The sequence below is a fragment of the Lissotriton helveticus genome, chromosome 2_1 (assembly GCF_964261635.1).
Source record: "Lissotriton helveticus chromosome 2_1, aLisHel1.1, whole genome shotgun sequence".
Taxonomy (NCBI): Eukaryota; Metazoa; Chordata; class Amphibia; order Caudata; family Salamandridae; genus Lissotriton; species Lissotriton helveticus.
In genome coordinates, this window is record NC_136059.1 from 1,736,443,586 (window position 1) to 1,736,469,212 (window position 25,627).

Sequence of the window (25,627 nt, forward strand, 5' to 3'; positions counted from 1 at the left end):
AGGAATACCCAACCCAACGTGGCGGAAGGATAGTATCTAACTAACTGAACAATCGGAATGGAACCCCATCCCACCACGTCAAAAGCAACAAAGTCCCCAAACAGAAGGGCAGCCGCCATAGGGGGTGGTAACGCCCCGTCCTCAGGGCAAGACCATGGTTGTAGATGCAAATGATTAGTCCAATGAGACTTGAGTCAGAGTGCCAAACAACAAAACTGCGGAGGCAGATGCGCATGCTAGAGTGCTAGTGTCAGCCCTGGCCTGAGGTGGAGCATAGATCGACGCTGTTCTGAGAGTCATCCTGCAATGGCGACTGAGCCCTGGATTCGCCCGCATTCTGGTCTTTTCTGGCTTTATACGAATGACAGAACTCCTGCACCTCCGTAGGATTGTCAAATATGCGGGCCTTGCCAGCCACCTCTACCCTCAGGCGCGCAGGGTAAAGCATGCCATACCTAAGGCCTAGATTGCGCAGAGCAGCTTTAACCCCGGTGAACTTTCGCCGCGCTTCTTGCACCATGGCAGTGAAGTCTGGGTAGAAGGAAAGTGAGTCGCCCTGCCAACGAATCTCACCCTTTTCTCGAGCTGCGCGGAGGGCAGCGTCACGGTCCCTGAAGTTCATAATCCGTGCGATGATGGGTCGTGGCGGCAATCCCGGATTTGGTCGGGGTCCCAAAGACCGGTGGGCCCGTTCCACCACAAAGCCTGAAGTGAATTGGTCCCTGCCAAACAGTTCAATAAGAAGGTTCTCCACAAAGACGTCCATTCGGCCAGTCTGGGTCGATTCCGCCACGCCTAATATGCGAACGTTATTTCGTCGTCCACGCGCCTCCAAGTCCTCATTCTTAACGGCAACCTCTTTCAGTATCTTCGACGCGTTCAAGGCGTTTCAGTGATTTGGCACCAGAGTCCTCGACGTCGGAGATGCGGGATTCAGCCATATCTAGTCTGCGGTCATGCACTTGAACTTTAGAGCCCAGATCGGCTAGTTTGTGCTCCAGAGTGTCAAACCTGCCGTCGAGGGACTTGAACCCAGCCCTCATCTCAGCCATCATGGTAGCGACCAATGCGGCTGCGTTGTCCTGAGGAGGCATGGCGTCAGATGAGGAGCCGGTTGCAGTGTCTGCAGAGAGCATGGAGGTTTTGTCAAAACTGAGTTTCCGCTGATTGAGGTCACGTTTCCCCATCGTGGACAGGGTCTGGAGTGGACAGCAAACAAAGACCTGTGAGCAGGGCGACTGTCTGAGTTTCGGGCGGGCAGGTCAACAGGAATGCGTCAAGAGGCGCGATCGCCTCCGTGGATGTGGCAATTAGGAACAGCTCAGTCTGGTGGCACCGGGCGCAGCTGGCGTGCAAGGAGGCAGTTATCCGTCGCTGCGTGACTGCCAGGTATCAATGTGACCCTTCTGGGAGCCAGGACTCGTCAAGTGGCGGCACCGTAATCCAAAGCCAAAATGGCCGGCCAGGGTTGCAGGTGCTGAGCCTTGCCAACAGCCGTCCCCTCTCTCCAGTGGGAATCAGGGGGGGGGGACACCAAGGGAAGGCGGGGCCGCCCGGCCGTGCAGCAGCGCCAGCCCCCGGGGCGCCCACCGCCAATCACCCGCCCCTCCCGCAGCACCCGGGTCGGAACGTCCCTCGCGCCCAGTCCGGGGTAGCCGCCACCCAAGGCCCCGGCTCCGCGTCGCCGTACAGGCCCAAAGGCCGCCGCGAGACGCGGAGTCTCGGAGACGGCGAAGCAACCCCCCGGGCCAGACCCCAGCGAACAGCCCCAAGCCCCCAGCGCCACAAGAGGCCGCAAGCAGACCAGCGGCGCGCCCCCAGCGCGGCACCTACCAGTAAGCTGGGCGCAGTGAGAGCGGGCGCCGATGGGGTGGCGGCCTCGCTCCTCCGCCTGGAACACCCCTCCGGTGCCTCCGCAGCCCCAAAACCGGCGTCGGATGGCGGCGGGTCGCCGCAGTTGTAGGATGGAGCGGAGTTACGGGGTCAGGTCCGCCTCAAAGTGTCAGGATGGTGAAGGTCGGTCGCCCGGACGGCGGAGCTTCACTCGAAAGCGGCCATCTTGGTCGCCTCCGTGACCACGCCCCATGGTCCTCACTATTTGCATAAATCTGCTAAACCTAGAAATGTTTTTACTTATAACCAATGGGAACATTGTCCAACACCGCCAAAAGGCAGCTCAAATACATTTTATGAGAAATTCCCATACTTCTCAGGGTTTAACAACACTGATCCAGAAACGTTTTATTTCAAAATGTTAAATAAGACAGGAATGAAAAACATGTTGACAAATACTAAATTGATTTATTCTGAAAATTTTTATGAAAAAAATGTCTACATTTGGTTTTGAATTTTGGAAAAACAACATTGAAACAAAAACCATCTGGGGTACAAAAGACTGGCAGGTACAAGGTTTAGAATCACTATTCAGAGCCTGCATGATCCCAGAACAGATAATATTCAACAAACAAACTGTCTCGGCCTAGCCAAGATAAAAGTCTTAAACAAACAGTCTATTCCAAAGCCCATACCTGATAGTAATAGCACTACAGATGTGGAGATAGACGTATCCCATATTTTACACCAAACAGAACAAATCCTGATTGGAAAAAATGGTTGATCTGGCCCACAGACACTAATAACTGTCAAGATAGATTCCTGAACAAAACACAGGGGTTCAATCAGAACAGGCTAGACCCAATATATTCCCAGAGACAACATCCAGGGATAGTTACAACATACAGTGTAGGAAAGCTATGTCTCGAATGGCTACAGAAATCCACACTGGCTGAAATTAAGCAGCAGTTGACTTTACTTAAAGAAGGTGCTGACTTGCGAGATTTCATAAAGGGACCTCGCAAACAGCGTCAAAAACGTTTCATATACGCCGGTATATACGCTGCTTACAACGAAGCTTGGAAAGTAATGCAAATTGAAACTGCTGAAAAAATACGAGAAATTGATCGTATTAATTTGGAAAAATCACTGTCTGTAGTGGACAATGGGTTAACGACTCTGTCCTCCAGAATTTATTCACTGGACAGCACTGTATCATCTGCTATTGATGTAATAGAGCAGGACTTGCTAATGTTACAACATGGCCAGTCCCAATTGCGTTCTATTGTACAGTTAGGCTGGACGTTACAAAATCTGCGTTCAGGCTACGTGCCATGGCGTCTACTCAACATAACGTCATTATTTTCTATCTTTAACCTTACCTCGTCCAAAGAGACGTATGATCTGTAAGTTGCAAGGACAGCGGCAGAGATACATACCCTATTATCGACAAATTGCCCCGTGCATTTCGTAGAAATGTTAAGCCAAATCTTAAACATGTCAGATACCAGTGGCATCGCACATGTATTTAAGACAATTTTTTCGGGACTATTAGCACCCTTTGAGACAGCTCTTGGCATCTTCCCGAATTTTGCATTCTGTATTCGGCGGACTGCCTCTTCTTTTGGGACTCGTAGCAGGAATTTTATTTTTGTTCCTTCTGCTCCGATATGGCAAGTCAAGTCACAGACCAAACCAAGGCAACAATGGAAGAAATGATCCTAGCTATACGATATCGAGAACAAATCACTAATGTCCGAGGCTTTGCCCGGCTAAGAGATCTGAGTACTACCTGGTTTCTTTCATTCAGACCAATCTGGCAAGATTGCAACTTACCTGTGCTTCGATGTCTGCTATGCGGAGAAGAATGCATGTTGGATGTCTGTCTTACACTACCATCAGCAGTACCAATGGATATCGATACTTTGCTTGGTTCGGTAACGGCTCATGCAACATGTTGTCCCCAGCGGCTACCTATTCTGATGACGGCATTCGTTGAGACTTCACCATTACGATTAGGTGGCGGTGAAGTACGAGATGAAAGCAGCACCACACAGGTACAACCTTCTGTGAGCATTGCTGATCCAGACATCGATGATGGCAATGATTCTCACATATGCACTATTTCAGCTTTTTCGAACTTGGTCGAACATTCACCTACTGTTGTAGACCAATTTTTCGCAAGCCTGTCTGATTTGATGTTTATCCTAACAACGAGAATAACTTTTGAAACAACGAGCACACAGCGTTCCCTGAACTCTGAATTCGGCCGTCAGTTTTTGATAAACAACACTACTGAAAACAATTGGAACTATTTTTTCCCCTGAAAGCGAAATTATTTTTTCCATTTCCAAAATATTTACCTTTTTTCTGGCACATGGTACTCTGCTTAAAGTAGAACTATTCTTAGAAAACAGAACTTCTATTTTTAGAGACTCTAGAGACAATATTTTGACTTAGCTTCTAGCACATGTACGGTATTGTATAAATATGTGAAGAAATGGTCTCGACCTTCTCTTCTGTATTAAGAGCCATTTCATAAATGTATTTTTCGCAAATCGTTCAGACAAACGTACCATATATGCATTTTTTGAATGATACCACTGTTTGAAAAACGTACAGTATAAATACTCATTTTCGTGTATATACCACATACCATTTCAAATGCAATTTATGTATTTTGGGGTGGGTTGGAAAATACATACATCGTTATATGTTTAGCATTGCTTAGTATTTAGTAATGATGGACATTATACGTGGAGTGGGTGTTGTAAACGTATCTAGGACCCTATTTAAATATTCCCGATTCATGCTTTTATGTGGTTATAACAAAACATATCCTTATAAAGGCATAAGGATCATGTCCATATTTAGTCATAGCCAATGCAGTTCAAATACGGCAAGGCTACTCCCATAGACTCCTAGAAAGTACAATGCGTTCTTTAAACAAACCAAGCCTCCAGCAGCCCGGGAATTCCCTCTGCTTTTGTTTTGATTTGAACAAGAACTCCTGGAGTCCAGAAAGAACTGTAAGTTCTTAGTGACCTCTTATTTCCAACCTTACGTCAAACTCGGCACCTTTCAGGTATAAATATACCAGCATCTGCCTTAAGCAAACACACGTGGTTTGGAGCAGATCGGCTATCTACTTACCCGAAGCCCAGCTGTAGCGAGTGCCGAAGGAATCCGACCCTCCCATTGACGCACTGAGAGAGATGCTGTCTTTTCTCCTGCAGAGAAATTCAAGCTCCAGTGTTTCCAGTCACCCTTGGGGTTGCTGGGAGATGGAATCCTGAGAGAGAGATACAAGACCTCCTTCATTCTGTAACCAAGGTACGGAGCTGATTAGATCCTTAGAGAATTCTAGATTTAGATTCTTGGCAAAAACTAACTTAACTTAAACTGCAGCTCACTTACTCCTTCCCACGTACTAGGCTTAGGTTAGGTACACCGGGGTAGGCGTATCTTAGAAGCACCAGTTGAGTACGTTTGGTCAATGATTTTATGTATGTATATATTTTATCCGTTTTAGGTATCATATGGCTCAGAAACCATATAAATGCTTTTACAGTATTATTTCATAATACTCCTTTTACTGTACGCACTTTACTTCATGATAAGTATTGCAATTGTGGCAATTCACTTCTCTTGCACGAGAAAGAGGACTGCTCAATAAATAACACCTTTTATTGAAAACGCCTGTCTCTCTATTTCTCTGCATTCCTGGTGAAACTAAGCATGCACGATAGACTGAGTGAAATAGCTGTCTATTGTTTTCACACAACTCTGGAGATATACTCCTTGTTCTGGAGGGAGCAAAGTTGTCATGTTTATGCGGTTGTCAAAAACGAATCCCTTTTTGTCTAATCAGGAAAGTTAACTCCTTCCTGTTCATTCGAGAAAGTTTCTAGTGACCTCTGAGCTAGCCGGCATTCATAATTAAGTCTAAGATATTCAGTAGAGACCTAGTCGACCTCAGTCCTACGTCTAAACTATCGTTTATGTTATTCCAATGTGCAGAGCCTATTGGGAATATAGGAACTACACTACAGACCCAGCGCAACCCGCCCGCAAGAACACAACCGAATCGAAGACCCTGCAATGCATCCTCCTCATCGTCCGATCCCTCCACAAAAACGCAATCGAAATCTGAGACCTCCTCAACAGCACCACCCCGTTTGTAGCATTCTTTTCTGAAACCTGGACCAACACCACCTCGGGACCGACATCGCCATCGCCATTCCCCAAGGATAGAAGATCTCCAGGAAGGACGTCCTCACCTGCCCAGGAGAAGGAATCACCATCGTCCACAAATCCACCCTCTCCCTGAGCACACTCCCTGACGAGCCCACAGACCAGATGGAACACCTTCACTTCAAGATACTGGCCAGTCCTACCTCCACCCTCCGAGGAACCCTCATCTAGCGACCCCTTGGACGCCGCAGACTTTTCACCAACTCCATCACGGACCTCATCTCCCCGCATGCCATCGCGTCCACCAACTATACCCTACTGGGAGACCTCAACTTACACTTCGACAACCAACTGGACCCAAGCACCACATACCTCCTGGACAACCCTCACAACATTGGACTCCGCCAGATCGTGACCGAACCCACGCACTCAGCAGGACACACCCTCGACCCACTCTTCACAACAGGAAACTCCGTCCCCTTCAGCCACACCACCCAACTCCCATGGACTGACCATCGATGTGTTCTCTTCACCTTCAGAACACCCACCATCCACAGACCCCAGTACCTGCTCCCACAATGAAACTGGACCAGAATCACTGACGACCTGCTCACCTCATTACTCAGCAACTCCACCCCAACCATTGCGGGAAACGACAACCCCAATACCGCAGCCCGAACCCTGCACAGATGGATCTCCGACAGTGCCAACACCATAACCCCCTCAAGAAAAACAACAACACCCACGCCAAGAAAGCTAAATGGTTCACCACCGAACTTCGAGAGTCCAGACGCACTGCCGCCGCCTCGAAAAGGCCTGGAGGAACACCAAATCTACAGAAGCCCACAACAATTTCAGAGCCGCCACCAATGCCTACCACCAACTCATCAGAAAAACGAGGAAAAAGTGATTGAAGACAGAATCTCCACTCATGCATACAACAGCAAAGAACTCTTCAACATCAGCAAGGAGTTCGCCCAACCCACCAGCGAGTCCACTGACATCCCTCCCTCACAAGACCTCTGCGACAAACTCAGCACCTTTTTCCACTACAAAATCAAGAGCATCTACAACAACTTCGACGAAGACAACCAACACACTGAACCCTCACCAACCACCCCGACACCCTGAAGCCAGTGATCGACAACTGGACAGCTCTCACCACCGAATATACACTGAAGACAATGAAGTCACAGTACTCACCCTGGAGGTGGGGTAGCCATCATATACAGAACCCACTGGACCATTTCGTCTTTTTCCTATAACCAAGTTGATCGCATTGAAGCGCTCCCTTTTTGCATTAAAACCTCGCCCAACTTTACTATTTCTGGCCTCTTGGTTTATCGACCACCCAACTCTAAACCATTACACCTCCCAGCTTTCTTAGACTACGCACTTCAAGCCTCATTGCGATATGCCAATTTCACCCTTCTAGGGGATTTTAATCTCCATGTTGACAATAGTGAGGATGCTGCGTCTTTGAACTTCTTGTCTACGATAGCAGTCGGTGGACTGAAGCAGGTTATTAGCGGTCCTACCCACAAAGCGGGTCACACCCTTGACCTGATCTGCACTAACCTGGATGATTTAGATGTTCACACTCCCCTCCCTATAGTATGGTCGGATCATTTGCTTATTCCTTTCACACTGCCATGTAACCACATAAACCGACACACTTGTCCGGCTAAACAACAGGGTAGAAATTGGAGCAAAATATCTCCTGACAGCCTAGCTCCCTATCTACCACTGGTGGATCTTCCAGACATTGATTTAGATCTTGATACTCGTCTTACTAATTTCAACGAGCAGATAACCTCAGTAATTTGATCTTATTGCCCCAGTTAGGCCTATAAAAACCTACCGCTCCGCTCCATCCGCCCCGTGGTACTCAAATGATCTCCGAAACCTTAAATCGGAATGCAAACATCTTGAAAGGCGCTGGAGAGCTAACTACTCACTGGACTGTAAACTCCTATATAAAACAGCTTTAAAAAACTACAGGAAGAAAATTATAGAACATAAAAGAGCATTTCTTGAAGAGAAAATCAACCGTTCCCAAGGGTCATCTAGGGAAATATTCGAGACAGTCAGATCTTTTACAGACCCCCTGGCTCTGAAACGCTCGCCAGTGATATCCCAGTCGCTCTGTGATAATCTTTCTGTCTTTTTCGAAAACAAAATAGCTTCCATCTATGATTCCTTCCCTGATATTACTCCGACAAATACAAGTCCCTCTCCCGTCATTTCCGGACCCGAACTCCTGTTTTTTGATTTCGCAGAGATCTCTGTGGAACAATCTTTAGCGGAACTTCTCAAAACTAAATCAGGCTCACCATTGGATCCATGGCCCGCTAAACAATACAAGTCACTAGCCCCTATTATTAATCCTTCACTGAACAGAATCTGGAATGACTCCCTGAGGCTGGGTCTTTTTCCAGATGCATGGAAACAAGCACGTTTGGTCCCTATTATTAAGAAGCCTAATGCAGACCCAAGTGACCCCGCCAATTATAGGCCAATTTCCCTTCTTCCTGCCCCTGCTAAAGTACTTGAAAGACTGGCTCAACAACAACTAGCGAGCTTTCTTGAAACTACGGGAGCTTTTCACGACTCGCAGCACGGCTTTAGGCCAGGATACAGCACCGAGTCGGCCTTAATTGAGATGTCAGATGCTGTAAGATGGAGGCTAGACGAGGGATTCAGAGCGGTGTTGGTGGTGCTGGATTTGTCGGCAGCATTCGACACCGTCTCCCATCCCCTCCTCCTTGAACGCCTCCACTCTAAGGGCATCCGGGGTACGGCCTTGAGATGGATTTCATCTTTTCTGTCCAACCGGTCCCAGGCAGTTTTCACCCCACCTTTTACTTCTGACAGTCGTCCGCTTCGGTGGGGTGTCCCGCAGGGCTCCTCATTGAGCCCTCTGCTGTTTAATGTTTATTTTTCCCCACTGTTTGATATCATCGCTCAAACCGGTTTAAAGGTCACCTCCTATGCTGATGATATCCAGCTTCTCTTTTCCTTTAATAACATCTCCCCCTCCACATTTGATCCCTTAAAAAACTGCCTCCGCACTATTGCTCAATGGATGGACAGTAACTTCCTCAGGCTGAATGCAGGGAAAACGGAGATTTTGTTTTTCCATCAGCCTTCTCCTCTTGACCCTAACATCTGGTGGCCTCTTGACTTAAGTGCCCCCCCACTCCCAAAAGACTCGGTGAAGAATTTGGGAGTCAAATGGGACGGTAACCTTACTTTTCATCAGCAAGTTCACTCAGTCTCTGCCGCCTGTCTAGCCAAGATCAGAATGATTAAAAAGTTTATACACTTCCTCCCTTGTAACACCAGGAAAATTATAGTACAGGCGCTCATTACCTCGCATCTAGATTACGCCAATGCTCTCTATACTGGTCTGTCGGTAGGGCTTTGTCATCGCCTACAGACGGTCCAGAATGCGGCGGTGCGACTAGTTGCAGGTATTCCTCTGCGTGAACATATTACTCCCCATCGTCGAGAACTTCACTGGTTGCCTGTGCATAAAAGAGCTGAATTTAAGGCCCTGGTATTGACTCACCGGGCCTTGCAGGGTAAAGGCTCTGCCTATCTATCCACATGTCTGATCCCTTATAATAATTTCAGGACTTTACGCTCCTCATCTAAAAATCTCTTAACAGTTCCCAGACACAGGAAAACCCGCTCAGGTGGGAAGACCTTCCCAGTACTGACCGCGGCCCTCTGGAATAAACTTCCGATTACCATCCGGATGATCAAGGAGGAACAACCGTTTCGGAGAGCCCTCAAAACTTTCCTGTTCTGTTAAATGACCTACTGAACGACTCCGACTTCGGTCTCATTTAAAATCACCAGGTTGTATTTAATCACACAGGAGCGCCGGGACACCCCGTTGGGGTAGCTGTGCGCGATATCAAAAGACACTAAATAAATAAATAAGTCAATCCACACCGGGGCCCCCACGGACCCCTGCCCCCACAACATTTTCAACAGAGCCGCCGACAGCATCGCACCCATGCTCTGCCACACCATCAACCGCTCCCTGGCAACTGCCTTGTTCCCTGATGACTGGAAACACGCTGAGATCAACTCCCTCCTGAAGAAACCCTCAGCGGACCCCACCGACCTAAAAAACTACAGACCCATCTCCCTTTTCTTCCATTCCCAGCGACAGGCATTGAAAAAGCCATCAATAGCGAACGCGCCACATTCATCGAAGAGCACAACATCCTCAACTCCTCCCAATCCGGCTTCAGAAAAAACACAGTACGGAAACCGCCCTCCTCGCCACAACAGATGACATCCGTACCTTACTGGACAAAGGAGAAACAGCAGCCCTCATCCTCCTCGACCTCTCAGCGGCGTTCAACACAGTCTCTCACCGTACCCTAATACGCAGACTCCATGATGCAGGGATCCAAAACAAGGCCCTTGACTGGATCCACTCCTTCCTCTCCAGCAGAATGCAGCGGGTCAGACTCCCCCCTTTCCTCTCAGACCCTACACCTACCACCTGCGGAGTCCCCCAGTGGTCCTCCCTCAGCCCTACGCTCTTCAACATCAACATGGCTCCGTTCGCCCCCATAGTCAGAACCTACGGACTCAACATTGTGTCATACAGAGATGACACCCAACTCATCCTCTCCCTAGCCAGCGAACCCAACATAGCCAGACACAACTTTCGAGAAGGCATGGAAGCCGTCGCCAAATGGATGAAAAACAGCTGCCTACAACTAAACACCAACAAAACAGAAGTACTCATCATGGGCCCAAACCCTGATGCCTGGAACGACATCTCGTGACCCCCCGTCCTCGGAAGCACGCCCATCCCCACGGACTATGCGCGCAACCTGGGAATCATCCTGGACTCAGAGCTCAAAATGGACTGCCAGATCAACTCCGTCTCATCCCCCTGCTTCCACACCCGCCAACTCCTACGTGAGACCTTCAAATGGATCCCCCTTGAACACAGAAAGACCGTCACTCACACCCTGGTCACCAGCAGGTTCGACTACGGCAACGCACTCTATGCCGGAATAAACAAAAACCTCACTGCAAGCTGCAGAACATCCAAAACCCCGCCGCAAGACTGGTCCTCAACCGGCCAAGACACTGCCACATCTCCCAGCACCTGTGCACACTCCACTGGCTCCCCATCAACGCTAGAGTGACCTTCGAGATGCTAACCCACGCTCACAAGGCCCTCCATGACACCGGACCAGCATACCTGAACAGCCGACTCAAATTCCATGCACCCCAAAGGACCCTACAATCAGCCCAGCTCTCCTACTCCGTGGTCCCCACACCAGAAAGACCAGATCGGGAGGCCGCTCCTTCTCCTTCCGCACGGCCAGAGCCTGGAACGACCTTCCGCTCCACCTCAGACAGATAACATCGCTCCCCATCTTTGCAAGAAACCTCAAAACCTGGCTTTTCGACAGACCCCCTCCTTGATGGACTGGAACCTGCGACCCCCACCGCCGAGCGCCTTGAGACCCTTATGGGTGAGTAGTCACGCTTAACAAACAAAAGATTGATTGATTGACCTGTTTCCATCACCCCTTTCACACTGCGACCTCCTTCATCTCCTGTTGGGCTTAGCCCTTTTTGCAGGGTCATCCCTGAACTTTTTACCTTCCTACTGTATTTTGTCTGAGCTGTTTTTGTTGGTTTTATGACTCTGGACACTTTACCACTGCTGATCAGTGCTAAAGTACATATGCTCTCCCTATTATAAATTGATGTATGGATTAGTGACTTCATAATTGGCTTATTTGTTTTACTGACAGACCCTAGTACACAGTGCATTGCCTGTGACCAGGGCTTGTAAATCAAATGCAGCTGGTGGGCTTGCAGCACTGATTGTGCCACCCACTGGAGCAGCTTGTAAAGTGTGTCTCAGGCCTGCCATTGCAGAGCCTGTGTGCAGTCTGGTACTGCCATGTTGACTGGGCAAGTGCACCCACTTGCCAGTCTCTAAACCTTCCCTTTTCTATATATTAGTCACCCCTAAGGTAGGCCCAAGGGCAGGGTGCATTGTAGGTAAAAGGTAGGACATGCCCTCATGTATGTGTCATGTCCTGATAGTGAATTAGAAACATTTTCGTTTTTCACTATTGCAGGGCTACCTGTTCCCCATAGGCCAGAATGGACAGTTTGATTAATTATAACATCTTATAATCCTAAATGACTCAGGGAAGTAGGTAGAAATTCAAGTTTAGTATGCCTGAACTCAGAATGATAAAATGCATCTTTTAGTGAAGTTGGTTTTAACATTCTGTGTTTGAAAATACAACTTTTAGAAAGTAGGTACTTTCTTGCCTAACTATCCTAACCTGCCTCTGCTAGGTTGTGTATTCCTTGTCTGGTTTGTGAGTGACAGGGGCTGGGGGATCCCAGGAGACAGGGTGAGTCAGCACATTGCTGAATAGACCCATCTGCATGTAGAGTGATGGGAGGGGAGCACCTGGGACCTGAATAGGGCTGTGCATGCCTTCCACAATGCTGGCTCTACCTCCTGTGGTGTGTCTGATGACCCTGGCCCACACTGTCAAAGGAAGAGAAGGAGTCCTGTAAACAAAGTGCTCCAGGCTGCACATAACTGGTTTGGACTAGGCATGGACACTCTGTGGCAGATTTACAATAACTGACGCATCCCTGCATATCAGCAGGGATGCGCCAGTTATTGTGCGCCGCAGCTCCGCCACCCTGGATGCACCACATTTAGAATGCGGCGCATTATGGGGCAAAAACGGCACAGATGCGTCACGCATCTGTGCTGTAAAAGCGGCGCATTGCTGGAGTTGCGTCGCAAGCGCGACGCAGCTCCAGCCATGCTCTGGGGGGCCCTATCTCCACAATGCTGCGTCAATCCTTACGCCTGCTTCAAGCAGGCGCAGGGTTTTGACGCAGCATGGACCCAAAAGTGACTGAGTGAAATCTTGTAGATTTCACTCAGCCACTTTTGGAAGGCGTTCCTGCACCGGAACGCCCCCCCTGCAATGGAACGCCTCCTTCTGACGCAGGGCTTTACAACGTGATGCATCTGGGAGCTGCGTCACGTTGTAAATACCCCGCACCATGGCGCATCTTTTGCGTCGCCGCTGTGTCACAATAGTGACGCAACGGCGGCATAAAAGAGGCGCAGGGGGCTTGTAAATCTGCCCCCCATGCCTTCAGAGAACAAAGAGAATAGTAGTATAAATATTGGGGCCCAGACCCCAGGACTTTAGATCACTTCTGGGAATCAAGACAAGCCTTTGCTGAGGAGAAGACCCAGGAAGCTGAAGGAAGAGACTGCACCTGTGCTGCGTGTTTGGGGGTTGGCCTGCAGTGGTTGCTTCATTGCCAAAGAAAGGAGAAGCGAACTGAGTGTGCTTTTCATCAACTTGAAGAAGAATCTCCAAGGGCTTGAACTAGAGCTTGTCTCCTGCCTGAAGTCTCAGGGATACAAGACTTCACCAACCAGCTCCCCCTGAATTCCCTTGCTGGGAATTGAAGTGCCTGCTGTTGTGCTGGGCCTTCTGAGAGACTGCGTGTCGCTGGGAGCTGGAAGCGCGATGCAACGACGAGAAGGGTGTCGCCGGCGCAGCAGCTGTTGTTGCATCACCTAAGAAGTGAGCCGCCGCTACCGATATCATCGCATCGCCGAGGCGCACCACCAGAAAAGCGTGCCGCCACCGCAGAGGTCACCGTTGTATCACCGGAGAAGCGCGTCGCAGGGCCTATCGCAGCTCCAAAGATCACCGAGTCGCTGCACGGCCGTCGGGCGTGCACACATTGCATCAACGTTGTCGCATCGTAACCAAGACGCCATTTTGTTTCATCGCACCGGAGAGAAGTATCGCATCGAGGTGCCATCTTGTTGCATCGTACCGGCGAGCAGTAAGAAACCGACGCATCACCTCCCCACACAGTAAGGAAGCGAGCATCAACTCCCCTGCGCAGCAGTAAGAACCAACGCATCCACTCCCCTGAGTGTAAGGAACTGATGCATCACCTTCCCGGCGACCCTTTTGTTTGCTTTGCGTCACGCATCCAAAGTACTTTGAGAGCAAAGTGTTGCATTTACAACTTGAGAGAACTAAGCTATTTCCTACCATTTTAAAGTCTATTTTTGATTACAGTATTGTGGATTTTTTTTGTTTGGTCTTGCTTTAAGTCCATATAAAAATACTTACTTTTATAATACAACCCATGTGGTGTCCATCTGTGGTGTTTTCACTGTATTACTGTATGTGTTCTCAAATGCTTTACACTCTGCCTCTGAGATAATCCTGCCTGCTCATGCCAAGCTACCAAGGGGGTGAGCAGGGGTTACTTTAGGAGTGTACCCCTTACCCTGACTAGAAGCAAGGGTCCCTATTTGGTCAAAGGTACCTATCTCTCCCAACTAGAGACCCCCAATTCTAACATCTCCCCATTCTCACCTTCACTTGTCCTCACAAACATACTCTCTTGAATTTCTTCTGTGCTCCTCGCACCCAGCCCCCTACCATCAGTCACCTGTGTTCTGTTCCCTGTCCCTGAGGGGTGGATCCGCCCGTATGTGACTCACCACCCCTCCAAAGTACCGCAGACGCCTATGCTCTGCAACCTGTCCTAAAATGGCATGCTAAACCATCTCACCCGTACCCCCCTCCTACAACCTGTAGGGTGGGTGGGTGGACTAAATTAAATCCTTCCCTCCCGGTGGTGCTAGGTGTCAGGAAGAGGCCGGATTCTCTTCTTCCTGACACCTTTATACCCCACCCTACTCCCACCCCTTCCCATACTCCCTTGACCCCCACCCCACCTTGGCCTTGTGTGAAGTAACCCAAGGGAAGACTGGTCTGCGACCTACACTACCACGGGGCCCGGCATCGCGCAATACCACCCTCCACACTGTTACTTGAAGCGTAAAAGGCCATTTTATTAGGACATGGTTGCAACATTAACATTATTAACAATACATAACTGCAAATATATAACTTTTATCATAACCATACAGTTCATTCTCCCGTTCCATTCTCAAACCAATTCACCTGTTTCCATCACCCCTTTCACACTGTGACCTCCTTCATCGCACCATTCTCACCTTCACTCGCCCTTAGAAACATCCTCTCTTGAATTTCCTCCATGCTACTCGCATCCCACGCCCACATCAGTCACCTGTGTACCCTTTCTCATCCCCCGAGGGGTGGATCTGCCGGTGTGTGACTCACCATCCCTCCAAAGTACCTCCAACCAAGAAACCCCCGTAGGGCGGTTACCTGCCCCACCCCAACAGTTCTAGCACACCTTTCGCCCCTTCTCATTATTCCCTGCGAGACCAAATGGACTAATTCCACAACTTACTGATCTTATTCTACATTTCCATCATCTAGTATGCGTTCCCCATTCGCGAAAGGTGCATCTCATTGTTCCTGAACAATACTGGCTCTTCCAACTTAAGCTCCACGTGTGCAATCACCTTTATGTCTCCCGCCTAGCAGAATGCCCTCATTGACCTATTCAATTTCCTGCAGGTCTTTTCAAAGGCTGCGTGCTTAACGGCCCCATTCCATACTTTGCGAGGTACAAACTCCATCCATATTAAGCATATTCCAGCCAAATTCCTCTTTAATGCCTCCAAATCCCTCTGCATGTGCTGCAGTAGCGTCAGTCCTGACAAGTGCACAAGATCGTTCTCTCCCAAGTGTATCACCAGCATGTCTGGGCAGCCCCTCTGTGGTACCATTTTCGTCAGCCACGGCAATAAAGCTCCCCATCGCAATCCCCCTTTTCCCCACCAACACACTTCATGGTGATTGATTAGACTCGATAACAAACCTTCCCCCGTGCACCAGTACCTACCACCTCCTCCTCTACCCCCAAATCTAGTCCTCTATTTGCGCACATATCTCTGACAGCAACTGGACTTAAATCTGGTGAATTTTGCCCCAGAACCACCCAAAGTGCGCCGCCACTGTTGCAGCGCCAATGCGGAAGGAATGTGTCCCAAACTCCGCTGGTTCCCTGCCCACCTTGCATAGTGCCATGCGCAAAACCGTTAGCAGCTGGAAGGCAGTCACCCATCCTCCTGACACATAGCAAAAAACCCCTGACAAATGCCGTCCCGGTATTGATAGGTACTCCCACCATTCACGCACCGGACACGCGCCACTGCAACCACTCTTATTCAACCAAACCCATCTCCCCCTGCCCACCTAGTCCGTCTTAGAGCGATTCAGCCAGATCCCCAATCTACCCCGGTCCAGTCGCACCTCCCCATATGACAACCCCACCTGTTGTGCTGTCCCCAACAACTCTGATACCCTAAACACCCCGAAAAACATCAAAATCATACATAGTCTAAATATCAAAACCCCAAATGGGTCGTAACAACACCCTGGCACAAACCCCAACAGCAATACGTAATGATGCTAGAGAGGTGGCCCCACAACCAGATGGAACAGGACATTACTAAGCAGTAGAGGTAAAGAGTTTTCCCCTTGGATTCAAAATTTAAAACACACTTGTTCACAAACTCATTCAGAATAGCAATTCACCATGCATTAAGTGTACATATGGGATGAGACCCCCCACCACAGACTGGTGTGCCACCAAATTTGAAATTTAACATCGGAGGCTTCAATTACACAGAAAGAAAATCACATCATAAAACCACCATTGTTTGCATCTTTAAAAAACATTCGATAATCTAAAATTCATATACCACATACAATATGCAGTATAAACAATAATGTGTACAATGTTAGAAAACCTCACCTCAGAATAAAAAACAGTGTTTCCAATGTTAAGAAACCTTCACATCCAAATATAGAAAAAAAGGCCCACTGGTCCTAAAGGGGAGACCGTATTGCATAGTCTAAAGAGTGCTGTTGCATAACCTGATCCGACTGTTTACATCAAGTTCATATCCTGGTGAATCCACAACTCAATTCATTCCAGTGATTCCTCGTGGTCGGATTCATAGACACTAAGGGGCAGATTTATGTTAACTGGCGCATCCCCAGGGATGCGCCAGTTAATGTGCGCCACAGTGCGCCACAGCTCCGCCACCCATGGTGCGCCGCATTTACAATGCGGCGCACCATGGGGCAAAAACGGCACAGATGCGTGACGCATCTGTGCCGTTAAGGTGGCGCATTGCTGGAGTTGCGTCGCTAGCGCGACGCAGCTCCAGCAAGGCTCGGGGGTGCCCCATCTTAACAATGCTGCGTCAAGACCTACGCCTGATTCAAGCAGGCGCAGGCTTTTGACGCAGCATTGGCCTGAAAGTGACTGAGTGAAATCTTATAGATTTCACTCAGCCACTTTTGCGAGGCGCACCTGCCCCGGAACGCCCACCCTGCGCCGAAACGCCCACAAGCGGCGCAGGGCTTTACAACGTGGCGCATCTGCCTAGATGCGTCACGTTGTAAATCGTTCGTAGGGATGCGCCACGTTTACGCCGCCTTGCGTGACGCAACAGCGGCGTAAACGTGGCGCAAGGGCCTCATAAATCTGCCCCTAAGCGTCGATGTGTTTTGGTGAAAATGGCTAAATAAATCTCACCATAACTCGAAACTCCCTGCTCAGTGTCTTGTTGTGTATGGCTCAGTGCAGCTACAGATTGACCCACAAACTCCCCAAATTCTGACCACCTCAGCCTGTAGCTCCGTCTTGTGGATTCCTGCCAAAAACATCTCGACCAGGCCTATCACTCTCACTCCCCCCAGGCCCAGATGTCATCCGGCAGCTCCGTCTTGTATTCTTCCGCTCCGGGTGCTAGTCCGCGGAACCACTGCCACTGCGAATGAGACAATGTAATGTCATTGCTGGCCCCTGGTACATGTTTGGCACGAAACTCAACATTAAGCCTCAAACACATCAGCATAAACCATTGCAACAGCCTCAGAACCCTCAAATCTCTTGCTTTTTGCATGTTCACCAGTTCTACCACTGTCATGTTGTCTACATGGAAAGCACAGTTCTTTTCACCAGCTCGGCACCCCAGATGGCCAATGCCACCAACAGCGGAAAACACTCAAAAAATGCAATGCTACGTCCTTGCCACAACCAATGTGTTGACCACTTCTCTGCACACCATTGCCCGTCTCAAAACAGTCCAAAACCCAAAGATCCTGCTGCGTCTTAAAAAATTTGAAGCTGCCATACCGTGTTTTCACCACAAAATCCAATGACACACCATTGAAATCATCCAAAAACTTCTGCCACAACCCTAAATCTGCCCTGACCCCAAGTGATATCCTCACCCTGTGGTGTGGCAGCACTGCTCCTGACATGGCCATGCCTAGGCATAGGCAAAACATTCTCCCCGCTTTTACCACCCTGCCCGCAAAGTTCAGGAAGCCCAGCAGCTTCTGCACAGCCCTCAGCTTTCTTTCACCAATCACTTTCAGCAGAAAAGCTTGAATGCCCTCCACTTTTTCTGTAGGCAACCGTGCCGCCCATTGTACGGAGTCCAGCTCAATACCCAAGAAAGTCAGTCTGTCACTGGGCCCTGCTGTTTTTTCCGGTGTGAAAGGCACCCCGAAAATCTGTGTCAGCTCCTCAAATTGACACAATGCCTTGGCGCAATCCCTGGAGGCTCCCCTCCCAACGAACAAAATGTCTTACCCTTGTGGCTGCTCCTCTTTGTGAAGACCCACTGCAGGAATGTACTAAACAGTTCAAACAGGGCACAAGAAATTGCACAGCTCATTGGCAGTACCTTGTCCACGTATATGGCTCCCTCAAATTGCATCCCTAGTAGCGGAAAATCCACTGGGTGTATGGGTAGCAGACAAAAGGCACATTTGACGTCACATTTTGCCATTTCCGCTCCCTGCCCACAAGCTCGCACCAAGCGGATGGCATCTTCCACTGAGGCATACAGTACCCTAGAGTCTTCTTCTGAGATGAAATCATTGACAGACCCCCTTTCTGACCAAGATAAGTGGTGAATCATTCTGAGCTCCCCTGGTTCTTTTTTAGGCACCACCCCTAATGGTGAGATGATGAAGTTCTTCAAAGGCCAGTCGGTGAATGGGCCAGCAATCCTACCTTCCTCCATTTCCTTTCTTAATTTCACTGCCACCACCTGCTGCAATTCTCTAGCTGATTTCAGGTTATCGGCCAATCTTTGCCCCCTCGGACTCTCGATGAAACCCCACTGAATACTCCTCACCACCTCCTTGTCAGGGTAAATTGAGAGGCACAGGCCCATGGCCTCAATCCTAACCGGTGTAGGGGCCCTTAGGCACAGACTGTCCCCTTCCTTTGGTGGCCCTCGATTGTTCTGCTGGAGTGCCAGTGTAAAACACTGTGTGAGTGGATGCCCCCCGCATTTAGAGCATTTGTGCTTAAACTTGCATGGGTGCCGGGAACATAATTTTTTATTAAAGTTCCAGCATGCCCCCGTGGTGGGTCCCGTCTGCTTTGGAGTAAAACGGGATGCTCCAGCCCCGACATTAGACCCTCTCGCTCCTTGTTGAGTGGGTCGTATCTGAAAGGGTTGATATGTCACCGGCAGGCCACAGGCCATATGCGTGGATGCTGAGGATTGTGTAGAAGACATCCACTGCATCCATAGCTTTTGATCCACCTCACCCCAGGGTTTATCTGTGTTGATGCTTACCCTGGCCCGATATTTTTCATCATAGCTCAACCAGGTGAAACTCCCAAATGCATCTGTGCCTTACGTATGATGTCCATGTATTTCAACAAGTTCTTCTCACAGTAAATACTGGCCTATATTAGGAAAGCCGAGGTCCAGTTTTCCATGTTAATAGCTTCTCTCGACCTCCTTGTCAGTTCCCACTCCTCTTCCTTTGAGCCATCCTTCGCCTTTATCTCCCTATGTAATAGCTTGAACACGTCAATGTTTTCATGTTTCCATATACTGTTTTTTTTCCCTGATAGATGCGATCCCAATGGCATCGCCAGCCCCATGTTTGTTAACTTTTTGTGGTGCTTATCGTCCGTCTTATCCTCCTTCCCTTCATTACCTTCCACCTTGTCTGTCTGGACACTCGTGCCTACTAAACACTTGGCGCTGTTTATCCCTTTGTCCAATGCAGGAGCTGCAGCTGCTCCTGTGTTTGTCAATGAGTCCCGCGAAGTTCCATCACTCACTTCCACCGACCGGCAGGTTTCCCCTTCCTCCCAAACCGTCCACGAATCCCCATTACCTGAGAGTCCGCCTTGGACCTCCTTGTCCTTGCCCCGGCTGCTGTTTTTCTTCTGCCCCATGGGCTTCGCTTTTTCTTTGGTTGCACTTGTCTCCTGTAAAATACCAATCTTCCTGGTTGCCTTCTCCACTGCCCCCGAGCTACCCGCAGCCACTTCCTCATCATCCAGCACTTCTCCATCTTCCCATTCGTCACCCTCTTCCCCGTAATCTAGCACTACCTCCGCCTCACTCCCCATTGCCCCATCCATCATCACACACCACTCTCTTCTGTCCTTCCGCCCACAAGCCACTCATTCCGGCGCAATCCTTCGCTGTCTTGTTTGCTGCACATCCCCACGTTGGAGGGTAGGCCGCTGCAGACCCCCTTGCTGCTTCCAGCCTGCGTCCGGGGCCGTTTTGCACCACGCTGGTGACACCCCTTTTCTACCGGTCTCCCTTACCGGTCTTGGACCCCCCGACAGGCTGCTCCAACCTGTGGGGGCCTGTGCACCACCAAGCCTCACTGCCGTGCTGGCTGTCCCTCTGCCCTTCTCCGGGAGGAAACTATCCTCCACCCAGATCCACTTACCCCACTATCCCTCCCTCCCTGTCTGCAGCCTCCCTGTACTCTGTTCGCTTGAAAGGGGGCCCCCTCCCCTACCACCCGGGGGGTTCCTGCACCCCCCAATCCCTGGCTTCCACAACCTGGCCCATCTTTTCTCCGTCTCCTGAATTATTCATCACTGGTCCCTGATGCGCGCCTCTAGATTCATGCCTGACCATCTAGGCAAGGTGGCGGTAAAATCTCCCCCTCTCCTTCAACCCTACCTGTACTCTTCCTCTTTGTGCCCTCAGCCCTGGGCTCAGCCTGTTCTGCTATCACGTGGGCCCCAGCCCATTTGGACTTCTTTGACAACTGCACAGGCTGCCTTTCGATTGTGCTGCATAACTCCGGGGGGGGGGGGGGGGGGGCTCCTCGAGGGATCCAGGGGCCCGCTCTCTCATGGGAGCTCATTGCTTTTGTCCTCTTCGCCGGCGCCACAGCTGCTCGGCCCCGCTCCATATCGGGCAGCCCCACCACGCTCACTGTCACAGCGCCAGTTGCTCCGTCAAGGAGCCGCGTGGGCAGGCTCTTCCACCAGCCTCCCCCCTTGACTCCTGATGGGTCTCTCTTCTGGCCCACCCCCTGCCTGCGGCTTGCTTTTTGGGGCGTGGTGGCTCATCCTGGCATGCCCCCACAGCCGCCGCTACATCACTCGCCACCAACCGCGTGGGCCGGACCCTGCCGACTCATGCTTGATCAAGTACCCTGGGCCGCAGGAGGTCTGCATGGCCGGCCTGACTCAGCAGCAGCAGCGCGGTCCGCACCGCGTCACCATCGGGTGCCGACATCGGACCTCCGACTGTTCCGCCAGGTAAGTGTCTGCTACTGTTGGGGTTAACTCTACCCTAAGTGCCTCTCTGACACTCAACCTAAATCTAAGCCCACATTCTGAAAACTCCCACTAAATTAAACCCTTTCCTCCCTGTGGTGCTAGGTGTCAGGCCAGATTCTCCTCTTCCTGACACCTTTATACCCCACCCTACTCCCGCCCCTTGCCCTGCTCCCTTGACCCCCCATCCCACCTTTTCCTTCTGGCCTTGCGTAAAGTAGCCCGGCGAAGACTGGTCTGCGACCTACACTTCCCCTAGGGACCGGCATTCTAAAAAAGATACCATAAGAACCGAAATGTAACAGCTACTAATGAACCGCATCAACCAGTAAACAATAAAAGGCAGCAGGTCTTTGAAAATGCATTTGGTTTTGTTGACCACCCTTTTAATAAGGCGTTAAGAGCAAATAAAAAGGCTACCATCAATTAAGGCACAACCGTGTAAAATCTTCCCATGAAAATTATAAGAGCACGCAAGGTGGAAATGTCAGTTGTACAACTGAAATGGTTTTCTACTGGACCCGGGAGCAGGGCCATAATGGCTTTCAGCTCATTGTGAGACAAAAAATATTTGATTTGCAGTAAATGGTTTGTTATGCTATATTTAAGAACCACTGCAAGACCTCTTGCTTTTATTTTTTTTGTAAAGCAACATAATGCAAACCGAAATGGAATGCGAACATGGCGCCTCCCATTGCATTCTGGAACCTGGAGTTTTCGCGTAAAGCCAGAGGAGCGAGGGTCCATTAGACGCACCTGTTCTTTCTTGTCAAATTGTATGCTTCTGTTTCTAGATTCATATTTTCCTTGGCTGCCGGGTGTCTGTGCTTTCCGTCCAGTAATGGATTACAGATCTCCCGTCGGCTGCATTAAAAGCCCATTTGGCACCCAGCGGCGGCTGTCAGAGTGAAGTGCCACTGTCTAATGGGCCTCATAAGTCATCGTGCAGGTGAGGGGGCGGGGCCATGAGGTGCAGCCGGCGCGCAGACAGGCAGGTAGCTGCCTGAGTATGAACCACTCCTGAAAAATGGAGTCACAAAGGTTTATTTCACCATCAGGAGACGTTATGGCTGGGAAACTCTAGGCGTGAAAATACTGTTGCCTGCTGGGTCAAGCATTGGCAAAGTCAATAGGTCTGGCTTGCATGTTAAGTCATGACTAAAACGTTAAACAAGCGGGGAGGGGGATCACGGATCAGAACAGGCGCCCTCCTAAGGCTCTAATGAGCCTCGGCGTAGGCTCGATAAAAATGCTAGTATTATTAAATAAATGGAACAAATAGAATGTATTTACAGCCTTGTGGGACTCTTGTGCTAATTGTTTATTTAAGTGCATTGTTGTAAAAGGCATGTTGGCTGTAGGACAGTTACAGGATCGGTTGCAGGATTAAAACAAGTCACCTGGGCCTGCAACTTCACTTCCCGAGCCTAATTGTTTAACTTCCATGACAAACATTAATGCCGTGGGTTACTTGAAGTGCCTCACCTTGGGACAGGTGTAAAGTCTGTGTGGATGGTGGTTTTTAGCATGTACACGTGAAAAACAGGTACCTGTCACACATTGATTGTGTCAAAAGAGGCCCTCAAGCCCCCATTACTCAGTACTTAAGAGATGATAAATAGTGAGAGCCTCTGGTATTTTGTGATTCTGGTGGTTTCCACATAATTATGTATTGGCAGCACATAGTCCATCATCTTCTAAGGAATTTGCAGATTTTAACACAAAAAAAAGTTCTAGCTCAGACAGACCAAAAGTTTTTTAAAGTGAATTTTATTGGCATTTAGGAATTATGCAGATATCATTTCAGAGGAATACACTGGAGTGAAATCAGGCTTCCCATCCTCCGGCCCCCTTGGCAGAGAGAAGGGAAGGATAGCAATCCATCAATTCCATATACAGAGGCACTCCATTTCTCAGATGAGGATATGAAAGAGGAAGAAACAATGTTACATACAATGTCTTACAATGGTGATACATAGGCATACATAATCTGCCTCTGCATTCTGTCTACGGGGACCATAATTTGCCTTTTTTTGTCACATAACTTAGTACATCCTGCTGCATAATTTAGCTCTCCCTTGCCAGTGGCCCTGCGTGTGGCAGAAACAATCCCGATAGGATTTTGCCATCCCAAGAAATATAATTGAAAATATGCATACAATCAATTTATATATTAGTAGTGGTTCGTTATATTTTCTTCCTGATATGACCATATCCTAAACTATCCTAAACATGTGACACTACATGAAAAAAACTATTCCAACGTTTCCCTTTTTGACTTTTCTAAATTGAAAATACGTTTCCAAGTTTTACTAACACAACACAGATACATCATGAGCAGGAGCAGTGTCTGTTCCTGATTATCAAAGAACAGCACTGGCAGCGATTTTCTGGCAGCACTGGCATCATGTACTGCCACTGTCCTGCCTACTTCTAATCTCCAGAGGTGATAGCTGAGCCTGGCATAATTGGAAGAAGCTTAAGGCACAGACCCTTAAGGGCACAAGGACATGTCCATTCATTCTCTCCTAAGAAATGATTTCTTTATGACATACAGACATAAATGGATTATGCCGCTCGAGACAGTTTCTTTCTGGGAAAGCCTTTGCACGCTACAGGAGTAGCTCCCTCAGCCCCTACCTTCGTGGAGCCCTGGGCGGACTGACAGTGATACTGGAGGCTGGCCGCAGTGGAGGAGAGAGGCACGGCGAGCGGGACTGCGAGGACCAGCATTCCTGCTGAACACCGCCAGCTGGTTCCTCTTCCCGCCCGCGCCGCGCCCCCTCCCAGTGCCACGCCCCCCTGCCATTCTTAAGAGCCCTTGGTTACGCGCATCGCGGGACGCGCGCGGGGCGATCCCCGGGGCGAAGACCGGGCAAAGAGCGGGCCGTTGTAGGCCGTTAGAGGCCGGGAGAGACCGGACCGGGCCCCCCCTCTGACGTCTGGCCTGCCCCAAGTCTTTGCCCTTGCCTTCTTAAGCCTGCTTTTCTTGATCGCACCTTCCCTATGGCTTCCAGAGTATCCAGGAGTAAGTCTGCCCAACAGTACTCTAATACACTTGAAAATTTCTTCCCCAAAGCCAGTGCTGCGGTCAAGAAAGGTCACACAGTGCCAGACACTCTGCCTGAGGTGAACATTGAAAATGTGTCTGTGGGCCTTTCGGATTCTTCTTCAATTGATGTCAGTACTCCAATACCCCTCCATAATACCCATTTATCACTCTTGGACAGTATTGAGGAGACAATTGAGTCAGTCCTCCAACAACTTAGGACCCCGACAACCCTACCAAGGGACAGTGAGTCCTTGCGTCCCTCTGGGGTAGTGGAAACCACTCCTTATGTGAATTGTGTGGAAATGACCGAGTCATTGGAGGGGGGCCAAGTTGTAGTGTTAACGGATCCTGTAGGCAGTGGAATAGTTCACCCGCCGAAAAGGAAAAGGTCAAGGGAGCTAACAGGGGCAAAAAGGGCTAAAGTGGACATAACCACTCCAATACTTGATGCCAGCACGGATATTTCGGCATCTCCTGATAGCATTGCCCTGGGTATCGGGTCTGGTCAATTAGCTTCACCTTATGTCACAGCTGTACCAGGGTGCACAGGGCCATTTATATTTGGCGGACCCCCACCTAACCTTACAGATGCTCTAATTAGTTCATTTACGGTCATCCTTAAGAACTTATTGGAACCACTATCTGTAAAATTGGACTCTATAGACGCAAGACTTATAGCTATAGAAAATGCACACAATCGAAACATTTCTAGTGGGGGGTTGGGCCCAAGCGCACAGATGGCTCCCCGAGAACCTGTGGGGAACGGACCTCCCACTGTTGAAACATGTACACAGGCCCAGATTGGGGCACAACATAGTACTATAGACAGTCATGTCCCCCTACCCCCCCTTCACAAACCCGCAGGCCCCCTGTCCCTGCACCTAGAAGATCTAAGCCACCGGCACCACCCCAACCAAGGAGTGTGGGGTGTGATACTAATGAACATACTGGTCACTCTATTAGTCCCAA